The following is a 20,828-nucleotide window of genomic DNA, read 5'->3' on the forward strand; positions in this document are numbered from 1 at the left end:
ACACTACAATAACACTATAGTATAACTAAAATAACACTAGCATTACACTATAGTATAACTAAAATTACACTAGGTCTACACTATAGTATAACTAAATTTACACTACAATAACACTATAGTATAACTAAAATAACACTACTATTACACTATATTTTAACTAAAATTACACTAGTTTTACACTATAGTATAACTAAATTTACACTACAATAACACTATAGTATAACTAAAATAACACTATCATTACACTATAGTATAACTAAAATAACACTAGCATTAGACTATAGTATAACTAAAATTACACTAGTATTACATTATAGTATAACTAAATTTACACTACAATAACACTATAGTATAACTAAAATAACACTAGAATTACACTATAATAAAACTAAAATTACATTAGGATTACACTACAGTATATAACTAAAATAACACTAGCATTACACTATAGTATAACTAAAATTACACTAGATTTACAATATAGCTTAACAAAATTTACACTACAATAACACTATAGTATAACTAAAATAACACTAGCATTACACTATTGTATAAATAAAATTACACTAGATTTATACTATAGTATAACTAAAATAACACTAGAATTAAGCTATAGTATAACTAAAATTACACTAGGATTACACTATAGTATAACTAAATTTACACTACAATAACACTATAGTATAACTAAAATAACACTAGCATTACACTATAGTATAACTAAAATTATACTAGGTTTACACTATAGTATAACTAAATTTACACTACAATAACACTATAGTATAACTAAAAGAACACTAGAATTACACTATAGTATAACAAAAATAACACTAGGATTAAATTATAGTATAACTAAATTTACACTACAATAACACTATAGTATAACTAAAATTACACTAGAATTACACTATAATAAAACTAAAATTACACTAGGATTACACTATAGTATATAACTGAAATAAAACAAGCATTACACTATAGTATAAATAAAATTATACTAGATTTACAATATAGTATAACAAAATTTATACTACAATAACACTATAGTATAACTAAAATAACACTAGAATTACAATATAGTATAACTAAAATTAGACTAGGATTACACTATAGTATAACTAAATTTACACTACAATAACACTATAATATAACTAAAATAACACTAGCATTACACTATAGTATAACTAAAATTACACTAGGTTTACACTATAGTATAACTAAATTTACACAACAATAGCACTATAGTATAACTAAAATAACACTAGCATTACACTATAGTATAACTAAAATAACACTAGGATTAAACTATAGTATAACTAAATTTACACTACAATAACACTATAGTAAAACTAAAATAACACTAGAATTACACTATAATAAAACTAAAATTACACTAGGATTGTACTATAGTATATAACTAAAATAAAACTAGCATTACACTATAGTATAATTAAAATTACACTAGATTTACAATATAGTATAACAAAATTTACACTACAATAACACTATAGTATAACTAAAATAACACTAGAATTACACTATAGTATAACTAAAATTACACTAGATTTACACTATAGTATAACTAAAATAACACTAGAATTACAATATAGTATAACTAAAATTACACTAGGATTACACTATAGTATAATTAAATTTACACTACAATAACACTATAGTATATCTAAAATAACACTAGCATTACACTATAATATAACTAAAATTACAATAGGTTTACACTATAGTATAACTAAATTTACACTACAATAACGCTATAGTATAACTAAAATAACACTAGCATTAGACTATAGTATGACTAAAATAACACTAGAATTAGACTATAGTAAATAACACTAGCATTAGACTATATTATAACAAAATTTACACTACAATAACACTATAGTATAACTATAATAACACTAGAATTACAATATAATAAAACTAAAATTACACTAGGATTACACTATTGTATATAACTAAAATAACACTAGCATTACGTTATAGTATAACTAAAATTACACTAGATTTACACTATAGTATAACAAAATTTACACTACAATAACAATATAGTATAACTAAAATAACACTAGCATTACACTGTAGTATAACTAAAATTACACTAAATTTACACTATAGCATAACTAAATTTGCACAACAATAACACTATAGTATAACTAAAATAACACTAGCATTACATTATAGTATAACTAAAATTACACTTGAATTAACTATAGTATAACTAAATTTACACTACAATAACACTATAGTATAACTGAAATAACACTAGGATTACACTATAGTATAACTAAAATTACACTAGGTTTACACTACAGTGTAAATAAATTTACACTATAATAACACTATAGTATAACTAAAATAACACTAGAATTACACTATAGTATAACTAAAATTACACTAGGATTACACTATAGTATATAACTAAAATAACACTAGCATTATACTATAGTATAACTAAAATTACACTAGATTTACACTATAGTATAACTAAATTTACACTACAATAACACTATAGTATAACTAAAATAACACTAGCATTACATTATAGTATAACTAAAATTACACTTGGATTAACTATAGTATAACTAAATTTACACTACAATAACACTATAGTATAACTGAAATAACACTAGGATTACACTATAGTATAACTAAAATTACACTAGGTTTACACTATAGTGTAACTAAATTTACACTACAATAACACTATAGTTTAACTAAAATAACACTAGAATTACACTATAGTATAACTAAAATTACACTAGGATTACACTATAGTATAACTAAAATAACACTAGCATTACACTATAGTATAACTAAATTTACACTACAATAACACTATAGTATAACTAAAATAACACTAGAATTACACTATAGTATAACTAAAATTACACTAGGATTACACTATAGTATAATTAAATTTACACTACAATAACACTATAGTATAACTAAAATAACACTAGCATTACACTATAGTATAACTAAAATTACACTAGGTTTACACTATAGTATAACTAAATTTACACTACAATAACACAATAGTATAACTAAAATAACACTAGAATTATACTATAATAAAACTAAAATTACAATAGGATTATAATATAGTATATAACTAAAATAACACTAGCATTACACTATAGTATAACTAAAATTACATTAGATTTACACTATAGTATAACAAAATTTACACTACAATAACACTATAGTATAACTAAAATAACACTAGCATTACACTATAGTATAACTAAAATTACACTAGGTCTACACTTTAGTATAACTAAATTTACACTACAAGAACACTATAGTATAACTAAAATAACACTACTATTACACTATATTTTAACTAAAATTACACTAGGTTTACACTATAGTATAACTAAATTTACACTACAATAACACTATAATATAACTAAAATAACACTAGCATTACACTATAGTATAACTAAAATAACACTAGCATTAGACTATAGTATAACTAAAATTACACTAGTATTACATTATAGTATAACTAAATTTACACTACAATAACACTATAGTATAACTAAAATAACACTAGAATTACACTAGATTTACACTATAGTATATAACTAAAATAAAACTAGCATTACACTATAGTATAACTAAAATTACACTAGATTTACAATATAGTATAACAAAATTTACACTACAATAACACTATAGTATAACTAAAATAACACTAGAATTACACTATAGTATAACAAAAATTACACTAGATTTACACTATAATATAACTAAAATAACACTAGAATTACAATATAGTATAACTAAAATTACACTAGGATTACACTATAGTATAACTAAATTTACACTACAATAACACTATAGTATAACTAAAATAACACTAGCATTACACTATAGTATATCTAAAATTACACTAGGTTTACACTATAGTATAACTAAATTTACACTACAATAACGCTATAGTTTAACTAATATAACACTAGCATTAAACTATAGTATGACTAAAATAACATTAGAATTAGACTATAGTATAACCAAAATAACACTAGCATTAGACTATAATATAACTAAATTTACACTACAATAACACTATAGTATAACTAAAATAACACTAGAATTACAATATAATAAAACTAAAATTACATTAGGATTACACTATAGTATATAACTAAAATAACACTAGAATTACACTATAGTATAACTAAAATTACACTAGATTTACACTATAGTATAACAAAATTTACACTACAATAACACTATAGTATAACTAAAATAACACTAGCATTACACTGTAGTATAACTAAAATTACACTAGATTTACACTATAGTATAACTAAATTTACACTACAATAACACTATAGTATAACTAAAATAACACTAGCATTACATTATAGTATAACTAAAATTACACTTGGATTAACTATAGTATAACTAAATTTACACTACAATAACACTATAGTATAACTGAATTAACACTAGGATTATACTATAGTATAACTAAAATTACACTAGGTTTACACTATAGTGTAACTAAATTTACACTACAATAACACTATAGTTTAACTAAAATAACACTAGAATTACACTATAGTATAACTAAAATTACACTAGGATTACTCTATAGTATAACTAAAATAACACTAGTATTGCACTATAGTATAACTAAATTTACACTACAATAACACTATAGTATAACTTAAATAATACTAGAATTACACTATAGTATAACTAAAATTACACTAGGATTACACTATAATATAATTAAATTTACACTACAATAACACTATATTATAACTAAAATAACACTAGAATTACACTATAATAAAACTAAAATTAAACTAGGATTATACTATAGTATATAACTAAAATAAAACTAGCATTACACTATAGTATAACTAAAATTACATTAGATTTACACTATAGTATAACAAAATTTACACTACAATAACATTATAGTATAACTAAAATAACACTAGCATTACACTATAGTATAACTAAAATTACACTAGGTCTACACTATAGTATAAATAAATATACAATAAAATAACACTATAGTATAACTAAAATAACACTACTATTACACTATATTTTAACTAAAATTACACTAGTTTTACACTATAGTATAACTAAATTTACACTACAATAACACTATAGTATAACTAAAATAACACTATCATTACACTATAGTATAACTAAAATAACACTAGCATTAGACTATAGTATAACTAAAATTACACTAGTATTACATTATAGTATAACTAAATTTACACTACAATAACACTATAGTATAACTAAAATAACACTAGAATTACACTGTAATAAAACTAAAATTACATTAGGATTACACTAAAGTATATAACTAAAATAACACTAGCATTACACTATAGTATAACTAAAATTACACTAGATTTACAATATAGTATAGCAAAATTTACACTACAATAACACTATAGTATAACTAAAATAACACTAGCATTACACTATAGTATAAATAAAATTACACTAGATTTATACTATAGTATAACTAAAATAACACTAGAATTACACTATAGTATAACTAAAATTACACTAGGATTACACTATAGTATAACTAAATTTACACTACAATAACACTATAGTATAACTAAAATAACACTAGCCTTACACTATAGTATAACTAAAATTATACTAGGTTTACACTATAGTATAACTAAATTTACACTACAATAACACTATAGTATAACTAAAATAACACTAGAATTACACTATAGTATAACAAAAATAACACTAGGATTAAACTATAGTATAACTAAATTTACACTACAATAACACTATAGTATAACTAAAATAACACTAGAATTACACTATAATAAAACTAAAATTACACTAGGATTACACTATAGTATATAACTAAAATAAAACAAGCATTACACTATAGTATAAATAAAATTATACTAGATTTACACTATAGTATAAAAAAATTTACACTACAATAACACTATAGTATAACTAAAATAACACTAGCATTACACTGTAGTATAACTAAAATTACACTAGATTTACACTATAGTATAACTAAATTTACACTACAATAACACTATAGTATAACTAAAATAACACTAGCATTACATTATAGTATAACTAAAATTACACTTGGATTAACTATAATATAACTAAATTTACACTACAATAACACTATAGTATAACTAAAATAACACTAGAATTACACTATAGTATAACTAAAATTACACTAGGATTACACTATAGTATAATTAAATTTACACTACAATAACACTATAGTATAACTCAAATAACACTAGCATTACACTATAGTATAACTAAAATTACACTAGGTTTACACTATAGTATAACTAAATTTACACTACAATAACACAATAGTATAACTAAAATAACACTAGAATTACACTATAATAAAACTAAAATTACAATAGGATTATAATATAGTATATAACTAAAATAACACTAGCATTACACTATAGTATAACTAAAATTACATTAAATTTACACTATAGTATAACAAAATTTACACTACAATAACACTATAGTATAACTAAAATAACACTAGCATTACACTATAGTATAACTAAAATTACACTAGGTCTACACTTTAGTATAACTAAATTTACACAACAATAACACTATAGTATAACTAAAATAACACTACTATTACACTATATTTTAACTAAAATTACACTAGGTTTACACTATAGTATAACTAAATTTACACTACAATAACACTATAGTATAACTAAAATAACACTAGCATTACACTATAGTATAACTAAAATAACACTAGCATTAGACTATAGTATAACTAAAATTACACTAGTATTACATTATAGTATAACTAAATTTACACTACAATAACACTATAGTATAACTAAAATAACACTAGAATTACACTAGATTTACACTATAGTATATAACTAAAATAAAACAAGCATTACACTATAGTATAACTAAAATTACACTAGATTTACAATATAGTATAACAAAATTTACACTACAATAACACTATAGTATAACTAAAATAACACTAGAATTACACTATAGTATAACTAAAATTACACTAGATTTACACTATAGTATAACTAAAATAACACTAGAATTACAATATATTATAACTAAAATTACACTAGGATTACACTATAGTATAACTAAATTTACACTACAATAACACTATAGTATAACTAAAATAACACTAGCATTACACTATAGTATATCTAAAATTACACTAGGTTTACACTATAGTATAACTAAATTTACACTACAATAACGCTATAGTATAACTAATATAACACTAGCATTAAACTATAGTATGACTAAAATAACATTAGAATTAGACTATAGTATAACCAAAATAACACTAGCATTAGACTATAATATAACTAAATTTACACTACAATAACACTATAGTATGACTAAAATAACACTAGAATTACAATATAATAAAACTAAAATTACATTAGGATTACACTATAGTATATAACTAAAATAACACTAGCATTACACTATAGTATAACTAAAATTACACTAGATTCACACTATAGTATAACAAAATTTACACTACAATAACACTATAGTATAACTAAAATAACACTAGCATTACACTGTAGTATAACTAAAATTACACTAGATTTACACTATTGTATAACTAAATTTACACTACAATAACACTATAGTATAACTAAAATAACACTAGCATTACATTATAGTATAACTAAAATTACACTTGGATTAACTATAGTATAACTAAATTTACACTACAATAACACTATAGTATAACTGAAATAACACTAGGATTACACTATAGTATAACTAAAATTACACTAGATTTACACTATAGTGTAACTAAATTTAAACTACAATAACACTCTAGTTTAACTAAGATAACACTAGAATTACACTATAATATAACTAAAATTACACTAGGATTACTCTATAGTATAACTAAAATAACACTAGCATTACACTATAGTATAACTAAATTTACACTACAATAACACTATAGTATAACTAAAATAACACTAGAATTACACTATAGTATAACTAAAATTACACTAGGATTACACTATAGTATAATTAAATTTACACTACAATAACACTATAGTATAACTAAAATAACACTAGCATTACACTATAGTATAACTAAAATTACACTAGGTTTACACTATAGTATATTAAATTTACACTACAATAACACAATAGTATAACTAAAATAACACTAGAATTACACTATAATAAAACTAAAATTACACTAGGATTATACTATAGTATATAACTAAAATAAAACTAGCATTACACTATAGTATAACTAAAATTACATTAGATTTACACTATAGTATAACAAAATTTACACTACAATAACACTATAGTATAACTAAAATAACATTAGCATTACACTATAGTATAACTAAAATTACACTAGGTCTACACTATAGTATAACTAAATATACAATACAATAACACTATAGTATAACTAAAATAACACTACTATTACACTATATTTTAACTAAAATTACACTGGTTTTACACTATAGTATAACTAAATTTACACTACAATAACACTATAGTATAACTAAAATAACACTATCATTACACTATAGTATAACTAAAATAACACTAGCATTAGACTATAGTATAACTAAAATTACACTAGTATTACATTATAGTATAACTAAATTTACACTACAATAAAACTATAGTATAACTAAAATAACACTAGAATTACACTGTAATAAAAATAAAATTACATTAGGATTACACTATAGTATATAACTAAAATAACACTAGCATTACACTATAGTATAACTAAAATTACACTAGATTTACAATATAGTATAGCAAAATTTACACTACAATAACACTATAGTATAACTGAAATAACACTAGCATTACACTATAGTATAAATAAAATTACACTAGATTTATACTATAGTATAACTAAAATAACACTAGAATTACACTATAGTATATTTAAAATTACACTAGGATTACACTATAGTATAACTAAATTTACACTACAATAACACTATAGTATAACTAAAATAACACTAGCATTACACTATAGTATAACTAAAATTATACTAGGTTTACACTATAGTATAACTAAATTTACACTACAATAACACTATAGTATAACTAAAATAACACTAGAATTACACTATAGTATAACAAAAATAACACTAGGATTAAACTATAGTATAACTAAATTTACACTACAATAACACATTAGTATAACTAAAATAACACTAGAATTACACTATAATAAAACTAAAATTACACTAGGATTACACTATAGTATATAACTAAAATAAAACAAGCACTACACTATAGTATAAATAAAATTATACTAGATTTACAATATAGTATAACAAAATTTATACTACAATAACACTATAGTATAACTAAAATAACACTAGAATTACAATATAGTATAACTAAAATTACACTAGGATTACACTATAGTATAACTAAATTTACACTACAATAACACTATAATATAACTAAAATAACACTAGCTTTACACTATAGTATAACTAAAATTACACTAGGTTTACTGTGATGACCCGAGTTCTAATCTCTCATTAATCTCATTAATCATTATTAAACCATGTTAGACAATAATCAAAGTCTAAACAAAAGAATAAAATTTTTTTTTTTTCTAACATATTACACGGCGCACGCGCGGCAGGTCTTCTCGCGCGCGCGCCAGCCTCCAAATTTGAAGGTCGCGACTTGGCTCGCGCGCGCGCGAGCAGGGGCTCGCCCGTGCGCCAGCCAATGCTGCAGAAAAAAAATTACATTTCCCTGTTGCTGTCAAATACTCCATCATGCACATATTTGGTTCAAGATCAATTCCTACCAAAGTCTAGACATGATGAAATCAAGCATAACAACTACCATGCATTCCAACATGCTTTCAATGCTAGTAATAAACCAATCCAAAGCTTTACTACATCAACATAATATCATAAACATGCAAGATCATTGTCATATATCAAAATCAAGATACATCCTGATGGAATCAAGTAGTTACATCATTTCTCAAGTTCTAAATACAACAACAAGACCTTAACTAGATCATCTACAAGTCTTGTACAAGTATCTTTAAACATGATCATGATTAAGACTCATTAAACTTCATGACAGCACACATAACTCCTAACTCGGATCCTCACGCTATATCGATTTCATCCCTTGTTCTTTAAGTCCGCCTTTGCCCGGTTCCACTTCCTCCTATTGCAATGACACATACAACAAAACAATAGCCGGATAACTCCGGTGAGAAATAGATTTCCCAGTAAAAGCAACTAAACATGCATAATCAATATCACAATCATGATATAAAGTAAATACAATGCATGCTTTCAAAACAAGGTTCTTTTCATCATTCATCAATTGGGATCCCGAGAAGAAGATATAATAGCTAATCCACCGACACACCCTATCGAGGTGGGGCTACTATCTTGCTCCTCTAGACTTTGAAGCCATTATATATGTAGCTCAGACGCTAGGCTCAAACAACCACCCAGGCCATACATATACAATCCCTCAAATCGTCTATTCGAACGTGTCCGTTCATTTCAAACTCAAAGGAATAAGTCATCAAGATGAATGCAACATGCAACATAATCAGGGCATTCATTATAACAGAACTTATTCAAGTAATCAAAAGAAAGCACATAAGAGCACTTAAACAAACAAGTATGTGAATTGAGGGAACTCGATACAAACTATCTCGAGTTGTAATCCCAATCAAATTTTAGTCCACTTTTACCTTTCAAATGTGATGTCTAGAAGGTCTTCAAACTTGTCAAAATCTTGTTCAATCTTCTATCGGTTTCGAAGTCAACGTTCTTGAGTTGAGTTGCCCTGTTTATGCACTGAGACAATAGCATAACAAACAAGGAACCATTATCTAATAGTTCAGCAACTTCCAAAGCCAAAAACAATATCAAATCACTTCAATTCAAGAATTCGACGGCATTTCGGTATAACTCGGCGATTCCCGCAAATCTCTAAATCATTTCAAACATTCATATCACTTATTCAACCTCTAAACCAACATATCAGCAGGTGTATAGATTGAATCACAACTAAGAAAGCATAAGAACAAGATATACAACTCAAGCTTCAATCAAACTTCAAGATTAACAAAGCTAGAAGCTCAACAACACCAAATCAAAACCAACATCTGATATCTGCCATTTTCGAAATCCCAAACCTTGATGAACAAAGAAGATACTTACATCAAATCGAAGGTCTTGGCAAGAGGATTCCAAAACATCTTTCGGAATCGAAATCGGATAATCGTAGCCCAAGATATGAAGATTTGAAGACAAAGAAATGAATTGGAAATTCTCTTGACATTTGCTCTCGGTTTTCCTTCTTTCCTTGGCTGAAGAATCTGATGAAATTGCTTCCAATGACACGTGCACATGCTGAGTAACAACTTCAATTCTGATAAGTTAAATACAATTTGCACTTTAGCCCCTCAAGAGTTCAAAAATTGCAATTCAGTCCTCAATTACTCAATTCATTCAAATTCAATCCTAATCAATTTAAGAATATTAGAATTTAAATCAAAACTCCAAATATTCCCAAATTAATTATTCTCGGATTAAAATTAAATAATTCCGGGCGTTACAATTCTCCCCCACTAAGACTCGATTTCGTCCTCGAAATCTTAGTAATATCAACAAATCATATCACAGATATCAGATAACAGAAAACTAAAGGAGACTCACATCAAGAAAATAACTCTGGAAATCGTTGTCTCATATCTGATTCAGTCTCCCAAGTCGCTTCTGTAATACCATGACGACTCCACTGAACCTTCACAAGCGGAATAGTCTTCGTACGAAGTTGCTTCTCTTTACGATCAAGAATCTGAATCGGCTTTTCAAAATAACTCAAAGTCTCATCAAGTTCAGCTTCATCAGATTGAAGTACATGAGATTCATCAGAAAGATACTTTCGAAGCATTGATACATGAAAGACATCATGTATTCCAGATAACGCCGGAGGAAGAGCTAATCGATAGGCAAGATTGCCTATTTTCTCCAGAATTTCATACGGACCAATGTAGCGTGGAGACAACTTCCCTCGCTTGCCAAATCTGACTGTACCTCTTAAAGGAGAAATCTTCAGGAATACTCGATCCCCCTGATCAAAAGACAAAGGTCGACGTCGAATGTTAGCATATTTCGTTTGTCTATCTTGAGCTGTCTTCATTCTTGTCTGAATAAGCTTCACTTGATCAGTCAGATCACGTATCATATCAGGGCCAGTGTCAGGTACTTCTGAAATATCATCCCAGTACAAAGGAGATCGACATTTTCTTCCGTATAAAGCTTCAAAAGGAGCCATTCCAATACTCGATTGATAGCTGTTGTTGTACGAGAATTCACAAAGAGGTAATGAATCTTGCCAACTCGTGCCAAAATCAAGCACTACAGCTCTCAACATGTCCTCCAATGTCTGAATGGTACGCTCAGACTGCCCGTCTGTTTGTGGATGATAAGCTGTGCTCAAACGAAGCTGAGTACCCAAAGCACTCTGTAAGCTATGCCAGAAGTGAGATGTAAATCGAGGATCACGATCTGATACAATAGACTTCGGCACACCATGTAATCTGACAACTTCACGGACATAAATTTCTGCCATCTGATCATGTCTGTACGTCATACGATAAGGTATAAAACACGCAGACTTCGTCAATCTATCGATAATCACCCAGATAGCATCATAACCTCTAGAAGATCGAGTAATCTCGTCACGAAATCCATGGAAATATGATGCCATTTCCATTATGGCACGGATAAACTCTTAAGTAAACCAGGCGGTTTCTTCCTTTCAGCCTTCACCTGTTGGCAGTTCAAACATCGAGACACAAACTCAGTGATATCAGACTTCATTGGCTCCACCAGTATCGAGTCTTCAGATCATTATACATCTTCCTACCTCCAGGATGAATACTATAACGACTACAATGCGCCTCTGTCAGTAGTTGTTGTCGCACATCAAAAATATCAGGCACTACAAGGCGATTGTGAACATAAAGAAGATCATCTCGAACCCGATATTCAGATACATGCCCTGATCTGACTTTCTCAATCGAATTCTGTATATTCTGATCAAGTTTCTTAGCATCTCGAATTCTTACCAATAAAGATGGTTCAGCTTGCATTTGATAGAGTCGAAGAGGTTGATAATTCGTATCAAACACTAACCCAGACAGACAACAGTCTTCAATCAAATTCGATACACCAATCGTCGATAAGGACAAAGAACATACCTTTCGACTGAGTGCATCTGCTGCCGCATTCGATTTCCCTGGATAGTACTTAATCTCACAATCAAAGTCTTTAAGCAAATCAAGCCACCTCCGCTGTCTCATATTCAATTCTGACTGTGAAAATAGATACTTCAGACTCTTGTGATCAGAATAAATCTCAAACTGCTCCCCGTACAGATAATGTCGCCAAATCTTCAAAGCAAATACAATGGCGGCCAATTCAAGATCATGAATCGGATATCTGGTTTCGTGAGGCTTCAACTGTCTTGAGGCATAAGCAATCACATGTCCTCGCTGCAGCAAAACACACCCTAATCCTCGATGAGATGCATCACAGTAAACAGTGAAACCACCAGTACCTGAAGGAATCGTCAAGACTGGTGCACTGGTCAGTAGTGTCTTCAACTCAAGAAAACTAGATTCACAAGCTTCAGACCAGATAAAAGGAGCATTTTTCTGAGTTAACTGAGTAATTGGCTTCGCAATACTGGAAAAATCTTTGATAAATCGACGATAATACCCAGCCAATCCCATAAAACTCCGGATCTCAGGAACAGATGTCGGTCTAACCCAATTGATCACTGCTTCGACTTTACTTGGATCCACAGAAATACCATTTCCAGATATAATATGTCCAAGAAAGACAACCTGTTTCAGCCAAAACTCACATTTCGAAAGTTTAGCATACAATTTCTCGGCTCGTAAGGTTTTCAAAACTGTTCTCAGATGTTCAGCATGATCAATCAGATTCTTGGAATAGATCAGAATATCATCAATAAAGATAATCACAAAATCATCGAGATACTTCTGAAACACACGGTTCATCAAAGCCATGAATACAGCTGGAGCATTCGTCAAACCAAACGGCATAACTATAAACTCATAATGGCCATACCTGGTTCTGAACGCAGTCTTAGGAATATCAGAATCCCTAACTCTCAGCTGATGGTATCCAGATCTCAGATCGATCTTGGAATACACAGAAGAATCCTGCAACTGATCAAACAAATCATCAATACGAGGCAAAGGGTATTTGTTCTTTACCGTAGCCTTGTTCAGTTGCCGGTAATCAATACACAATCTCATTGAACCGTCTTTCTTTCTGACAAACAGAACTGGAGCACCCCAAGGAGAAACACTGGGTCGAATGTATCCCTTGGCCAATAAATCTTCTAACTGTTCTTTCAACTCTTTTAATTCCACTGGTGCCATTCGATATGGTGCCTTCGAAATCGGTGCAGTTCCAGGCATCAGTTCAATGTTGATGTCAATCTCACGATACGGAGGTAATCCTGGAATCTCATCCGGAAAGACGTCCGCAAATTCACTAACCACTGGCAAGTCAGCCAGGTTCAGGCTAGGTTTCAACAAATCCACTGCATAAACAAGAAATCCCTCCGCTCCTTTCTGCAAAAGTCGGGTCATAGATAATACAGAAATAAGAGGAATCTTAGCACATGAACCCTTACCATAGAACTTCCATTCTCCAGCCATCTCAGGTCTGAATCTCACTACCTTTTGAAAGCAATCGACGGTAGCTCTGTACTTATTCAGCATATCAATCCCAATAATACAATCAAAATCAGACATACCAAGTACAAAACAATCGATCTCAATCTCATTACCCTCATACTGTAGTACACAATTCTTTACTATCTGAATCGAGATAAGACCCCTCCCCAAAGCAGAAGAAACAGATACTACAACTGGTAATGACTCAACAGGCAAAGAATGCAATGCAACAAATTTGGCAGATAGAAACGTATGGGATGCACCGGTATCAAACAACACATAAGCAGAATTACCAGAAATAGAACAGTTACCTGCAATCACATCATCAGGTGCTCCCTGTGCCTGCTCCTCAGTCAAAGCAAAGACATGAGCCTGCTGTCTCTGAGGCTGATTGCCTGCCTGACTTCCACCTGGTCGAGTCTGCTGCTGTGGATGTGCTGGCTGGAAAGAATGAACAGAAGAGGCCTGTCTTCCAGGTTGAGCCACTGATCGTGATGACTCTGCACCTCTTGCCTGTCCAGTATTTCTCTGAGGAAACACCCTTGCAAAATGACCCGTCTGTTGGCATATATGGCACCTCCCAGATACACCTCGGCATTGATCGGTTGGATGATTTCCACCACAACTGTTGCAGAACACTCCTGACTTCTGCTTCGTACCACTGGAACTCGAAGAACTGCTCCCAGACTTCTTAAACTGTTTTCCTCTTGCTTGCAAGAACCTTTTTTTCCACTGCTACTACCACCTTCAAATCGAAAAGGTTGCTGTTGCGGAGTTGGAGCTGCAGGTTGTGACTGTCTCGGAGGTTGTGCGGTATACGAAGCTCCTCGCTGCTGTATCAAACCAGCTTCCGCTCCCTTGGCACTGTTCAAGGCATCAGCAAAGGTATTCGGTCGCCTTGTATTCACCAGTGTAAAAACATCCGGACTCAGGCCATTGATAAACTGATCAGCCATAGCCTCATCACTGTCAGCAACATGTGGAGCAAAACGTAGCAATGTAGAGAATTTTGCAACGTAGTCTTCGATATTCAAATTCCCCTGTTTCAGATTCGCAAACTCAGCCCCTTTATCCTTGCGGTAAGACACAGGAAAGAAGCGTTGGTAGAACTCAGTTTTGAAGACATTCCAAGTCAGTACAGGTCCTCTACGCTCCAAAGCTCTTTTTGTAGTGAACCACCAGCTCTTCGCAACTTCATGCAACTGGTGCCCAATCAATCTAACTCTCCGTTCATCCCCGTAGTCAAGTGAATCAAATAGCATCTCCATATCATCAAGCCTTCCCTCGCATTCAACAGCATTTTCTGTACCTTTCAAAGTAGGCGGCTTGTAGGATTGGAAACGTTTCAGAAGTGTTTCCATAGGAGTTGCTGTCATATCAGTCATATCTCTTGACGTACTTCCCTGTTCATTACTCGGCACTGCAGTAGCTCGAGGCACTATCGGTGTAACAACTGTCGGTGGAGTATGAACTGTCTGTTCTGGCAGAGGAATAGGAACCTGTGGTAGAGTAGGAACCTGTGGTCGAAGAGGAGGTCTTCCTGGTCGTCGAGACATATCTGATTATCAAAATGGTTAGGATACCAAATTATCAAATTATCTCAGTCCTCCTCTGATCATCTTACCTCTGATCAAGACTCGGTTTTGATTCAGGTGTAAATAAAGAATCGAAGTACACATCAAGACATGCTTCCAATCAAATCCGATAATCAGGTAGCATATCATAATTAACAAATCACATGCCTCTAATCATTCCAGATATTCCAGTAAACATGTGTCGTTAATTATAGTACTCATACTTTCAAATAAAATAAATACAATACTGTAATACATTACTTGAAAGTAAATCATGCTATCAATTAAAACATGTAATTCAATCACGTAATTAAATCATAGCGTAAATCATCAATAAGCAAAGCAGATGACTCGATCTACCCCACTCATTGTCTATCTAAGTCCAAAATTTTCTTGCTTTGATACCACCTGTTGTGATGACCCGAGTTCTAATCTCTCATTAATCTCATTAATCATTATTAAACCATGTTAGACAATAATCAAAGTCTAAACAAAAGAATAAAAAAAAAATTTTTTTTTTTCTAACATATTACACGGCGCACGCGCGGCAGGTCTTCTCGCGCGCGCGCCGGCCTCCAAATTCGAAGGTCGCGACTTGGCTCGCGCGCGCGCGAGCAGGGGCTCGCCCGTGCGCCAGCCAATGCTGCAGAAAAAAATTACATTTCCCTGTTGCTGTCAAATACTCCATCATGCACATATTTGGTTCAAGATCAATTCCTACCAAAGTCTAGACATGATGAAATCAAGCATAACAACTACCATGCATTCCAACATGCTTTCAATGCTAGTAATAAACCAATCCAAAGCTTTACTACATCAACATAATATCATAAACATGCAAGATCATTGTCATATATCAAAATCAAGATACATCCTGATGGAATCAAGTAGTTACATCATTTCTCAAGTTCTAAATACAACAACAAGACCTTAACTAGATCATCTACAAGTCTTGTACAAGTATCTTTAAACATGATCATGATTAAGACTCATTAAACTTCATGACAGCACACATAACTCCTAACTCGGATCCTCACGCTATATCGATTTCATCCCTTGTTCTTTAAGTCCGCCTTTGCCCGGTTCCACTTCCTCCTATTGCAATGACACATACAACAAAACAATAGCCGGATAACTCCGGTGAGAAATAGATTTCCCAGTAAAAGCAACTAAACATGCATAATCAATATCACAATCATGATATAGTAGTAAATACAATGCATGCTTTCAAAACAAGGTTCTTTTCATCATTCATCAATTGGGATCCCGAGAAGAAGATATCATAGCTAATCCACCGACACACCCTATCGAGGTGGGGCTACTATCTTGCTCCTCTAGACTTTGAAGCCATTATATATGTAGCTCAGACGCTAGGCTCAAACAACCACCCAGGCCATACATATACAATCCCTCAAATCGTCTATTCGAACGTGTCCGTTCATTTCAAACTCAAAGGAATAAGTCATCAAGATGAATGCAACATGTAACATACCAGGGCATTCATTATATCAAGAACTTATTCAAGTAATCAAAAGAAAGCACATAAGAGCACTTAAACAAACAAGTATGTGAATTGAGGGAACTCGATACAAACTATCTCGAGTTGTAATCCCAATCAAATTGTAGTCCACTTTTACCTTTCAAATGTGATGTCTAGAAGGTCTTCAAACTTGTCAAAATCTTGTTCAATCTTCTATCGGTTTCGAAGTCGACGTTCTTGAGTTGAGTTGCCCTGTTTATGCACTGAGACAATAGCATAACAAACAAGGAACCATTATCTAATAGTTCAGCAACTTCCAAAGCCAAAAACAATATCAAATCACTTCAATTCAAGAATTCGACGGCATTTCGGTATAACTCGGCGATTCCCGCAAATCTCTAAATCATTTCAAACATTCATATCACTTATTCAACCTCTAAACCAACATATCAGCAGGTGTATAGATTGAATCACAGCTAAGAAAGCATAAGAACAAGATATACAACTCAAGCTTCAATCAAACTTCAAGATTAACAAAGCTAGAAGCTCAACAACACCAAATCAAAACCAACATCTGATATCTGCCATTTTCGAAATCCCAAACCTTGATGAACAAATAAGATACTTACATCAAATCGAAGGTCTTGGCGAGAGGATTCCAAAACATCTTTCGGAATCGAAATCGGATAATCGTAGCCCAAGATATGAAGATTTGAAGACAAAGAAATGAATTGGAAATTCTCTTGACATTTGCTCTCGGTTTTCCTTCTTTCCTTGGCTGAAGAATATGATGAAATTGCTTCCAATGACACGTGCACATGCTGAGTAACAACTTCAATTCTGATAAGTTAAATACAATTTGCACTTTAGCCCCTCAAGAGTTCAAAAATCGCAATTCAGTCCTCAATTACTCAATTCATTCAAATTCAATCCTAATCAATTTAAGAATATTAGAATTTAAATAAAAACTCCAAATATTCCCAAATTAATTATTCTCGGATTAAAATTAAATAATTCCGGGCGTTACATTTACACTATAGTATAACTAAATTTACACAACAATAACACTATAGTATAACTAAAATAACACTAGCATTACACTATAGTATAACTAAAATAACACTAGGATTAAACTATAGTATAACTAAATTTACACTACAATAACACTATAGTAAAACTAAAATAACACTAGAATTACACTATAATAAAACTAAAATTACACTAGGATTATACTATAGTATATAACTAAAATAAAACTAGCATTACACTATAGTATAACTAAAATTACACTACAATAACACTATAATATAACTAAAATAACACTAGAATTACACTATAGTATAACTAAAATAACACTAGAATTACACTATAGTATAACTAAAATTACACTAGATTTACACTATAATATAACTAAAATAACACTAGAATTACAATATAGTATAACTAAAATTACACTAGGATTACACTATAGTATAATTAAATTTACACTACAATAACACTATAGTATATCTAAAATAACACTAGCATTACACTATAGTATAACTAAAATAACACTAGGATTAAACTATAGTATAACAAAATTTACACAACAATAACACTATAGTATAACTAAAATAACACTATAATTACACTATAATAAAACTAAAATTACACTAGGATTACACTATATTATATAACTAAAATAAAACTAGCATTACACTATAGTATAAATAAAATTACACTAGATTTACAATATAGTATAACAAAATTTACACTTTAATAACACTATAGTATAACTAAAATAACACTAGAATTACACTATGGTATAACTAAAATTACACTAGATTTACACTATAGTATAACTAAAATAACACTAGAATTACAATATAGTATAACTAAAATTGCACTAGGATTACACTATAATATAACTAAATTTACATTACAATAACACTATAGTATAACTAAAATAACACTATCATTACACTATAGTATAACTAAAATTACACTAGGTTTACACTATAGTATAACTAAATTTACTCTACAATAACACTATAGTATAACTAAAATAACACTAGCATTAGACTATAGTATAACGAAAATAACACTAGAATTAGACTATAGTGTAACCAAAATAACACTAGCATTAAACTATATTATAACTAAATTTACACTACAATAACACTATAGTATAACTAAAATAACACTAGAATTACAATATAATAAAACTAAAATTACACTAGGATTACACTATAGTATATAACTAAAATAACACTAGCATTACAATATAGTATAACTAAAATTACACTAGATTTACACTATAGTATAACAAAATTTACACTACAATAACACTATAGTATAACTAAAATAACACTAGCATTACACTGTAGTATAACTAAAATTACACTAAATTTACACTATAGCATAACTAAATTTGCACAACAATAATACTATAGTATAACTAAAATAACACTAGCATTACATTATAGTATAACTAAAATTACACTTGAATTAACTATAATCTAACTAAATTTACACTACAATAACACTATAGTATAACTAAAATAACACTAGGATTACAATATAATAAAACTAAAATTACACTAGGATTACACTATAGTATATAACTAAAATAACACTAGCATTACACTATAGTATAACTAAAATTACACTAGGTTTACACTATAGTATAACTAAATTTACACTACAATAACACTATAGTATAACTAAAATAACACTAGCATTACACTATAGTATAACTAAAATAACACTAGGATTAAACTATAGTATAACTAAATTTACGCTATAATAACATTATAGTATAACTAAAATAACACTAGAATTACACTATAATAAAACTAAAATTACACTAGGATTACACTATAGTATATAACTAAAATAAAACTAGCATTACACTATAGTATAACTAAAATTACACTAGATATAACTAAAATTACACTAGATTTACAATATAGTATAACAAAAT

At 29.6% G+C, this 20,828-nt stretch overlaps 1 long non-coding RNA gene across 1 annotated transcript; it reads right to left on the reverse strand.

The window, feature by feature from the left end:
* Positions 1-17,203: 17,203 nt before the first annotated feature.
* Positions 17,204-18,632, reverse strand: LOC140886377 (uncharacterized). Its single transcript, XR_012151535.1, has 3 exons — positions 18,496-18,632; positions 18,024-18,129; positions 17,204-17,481 (listed from the first exon to the last, which is right to left on the reverse strand). It is a non-coding gene; the product is annotated as an uncharacterized lncRNA (long non-coding RNA).
* Between the last annotated feature and the right edge of the window lie 2,196 nt (positions 18,633-20,828).

This window comes from Henckelia pumila, chromosome 3 (assembly GCF_033568475.1).
Source record: "Henckelia pumila isolate YLH828 chromosome 3, ASM3356847v2, whole genome shotgun sequence".
Lineage (NCBI taxonomy): Eukaryota > Viridiplantae > Streptophyta > Magnoliopsida > Lamiales > Gesneriaceae > Henckelia > Henckelia pumila.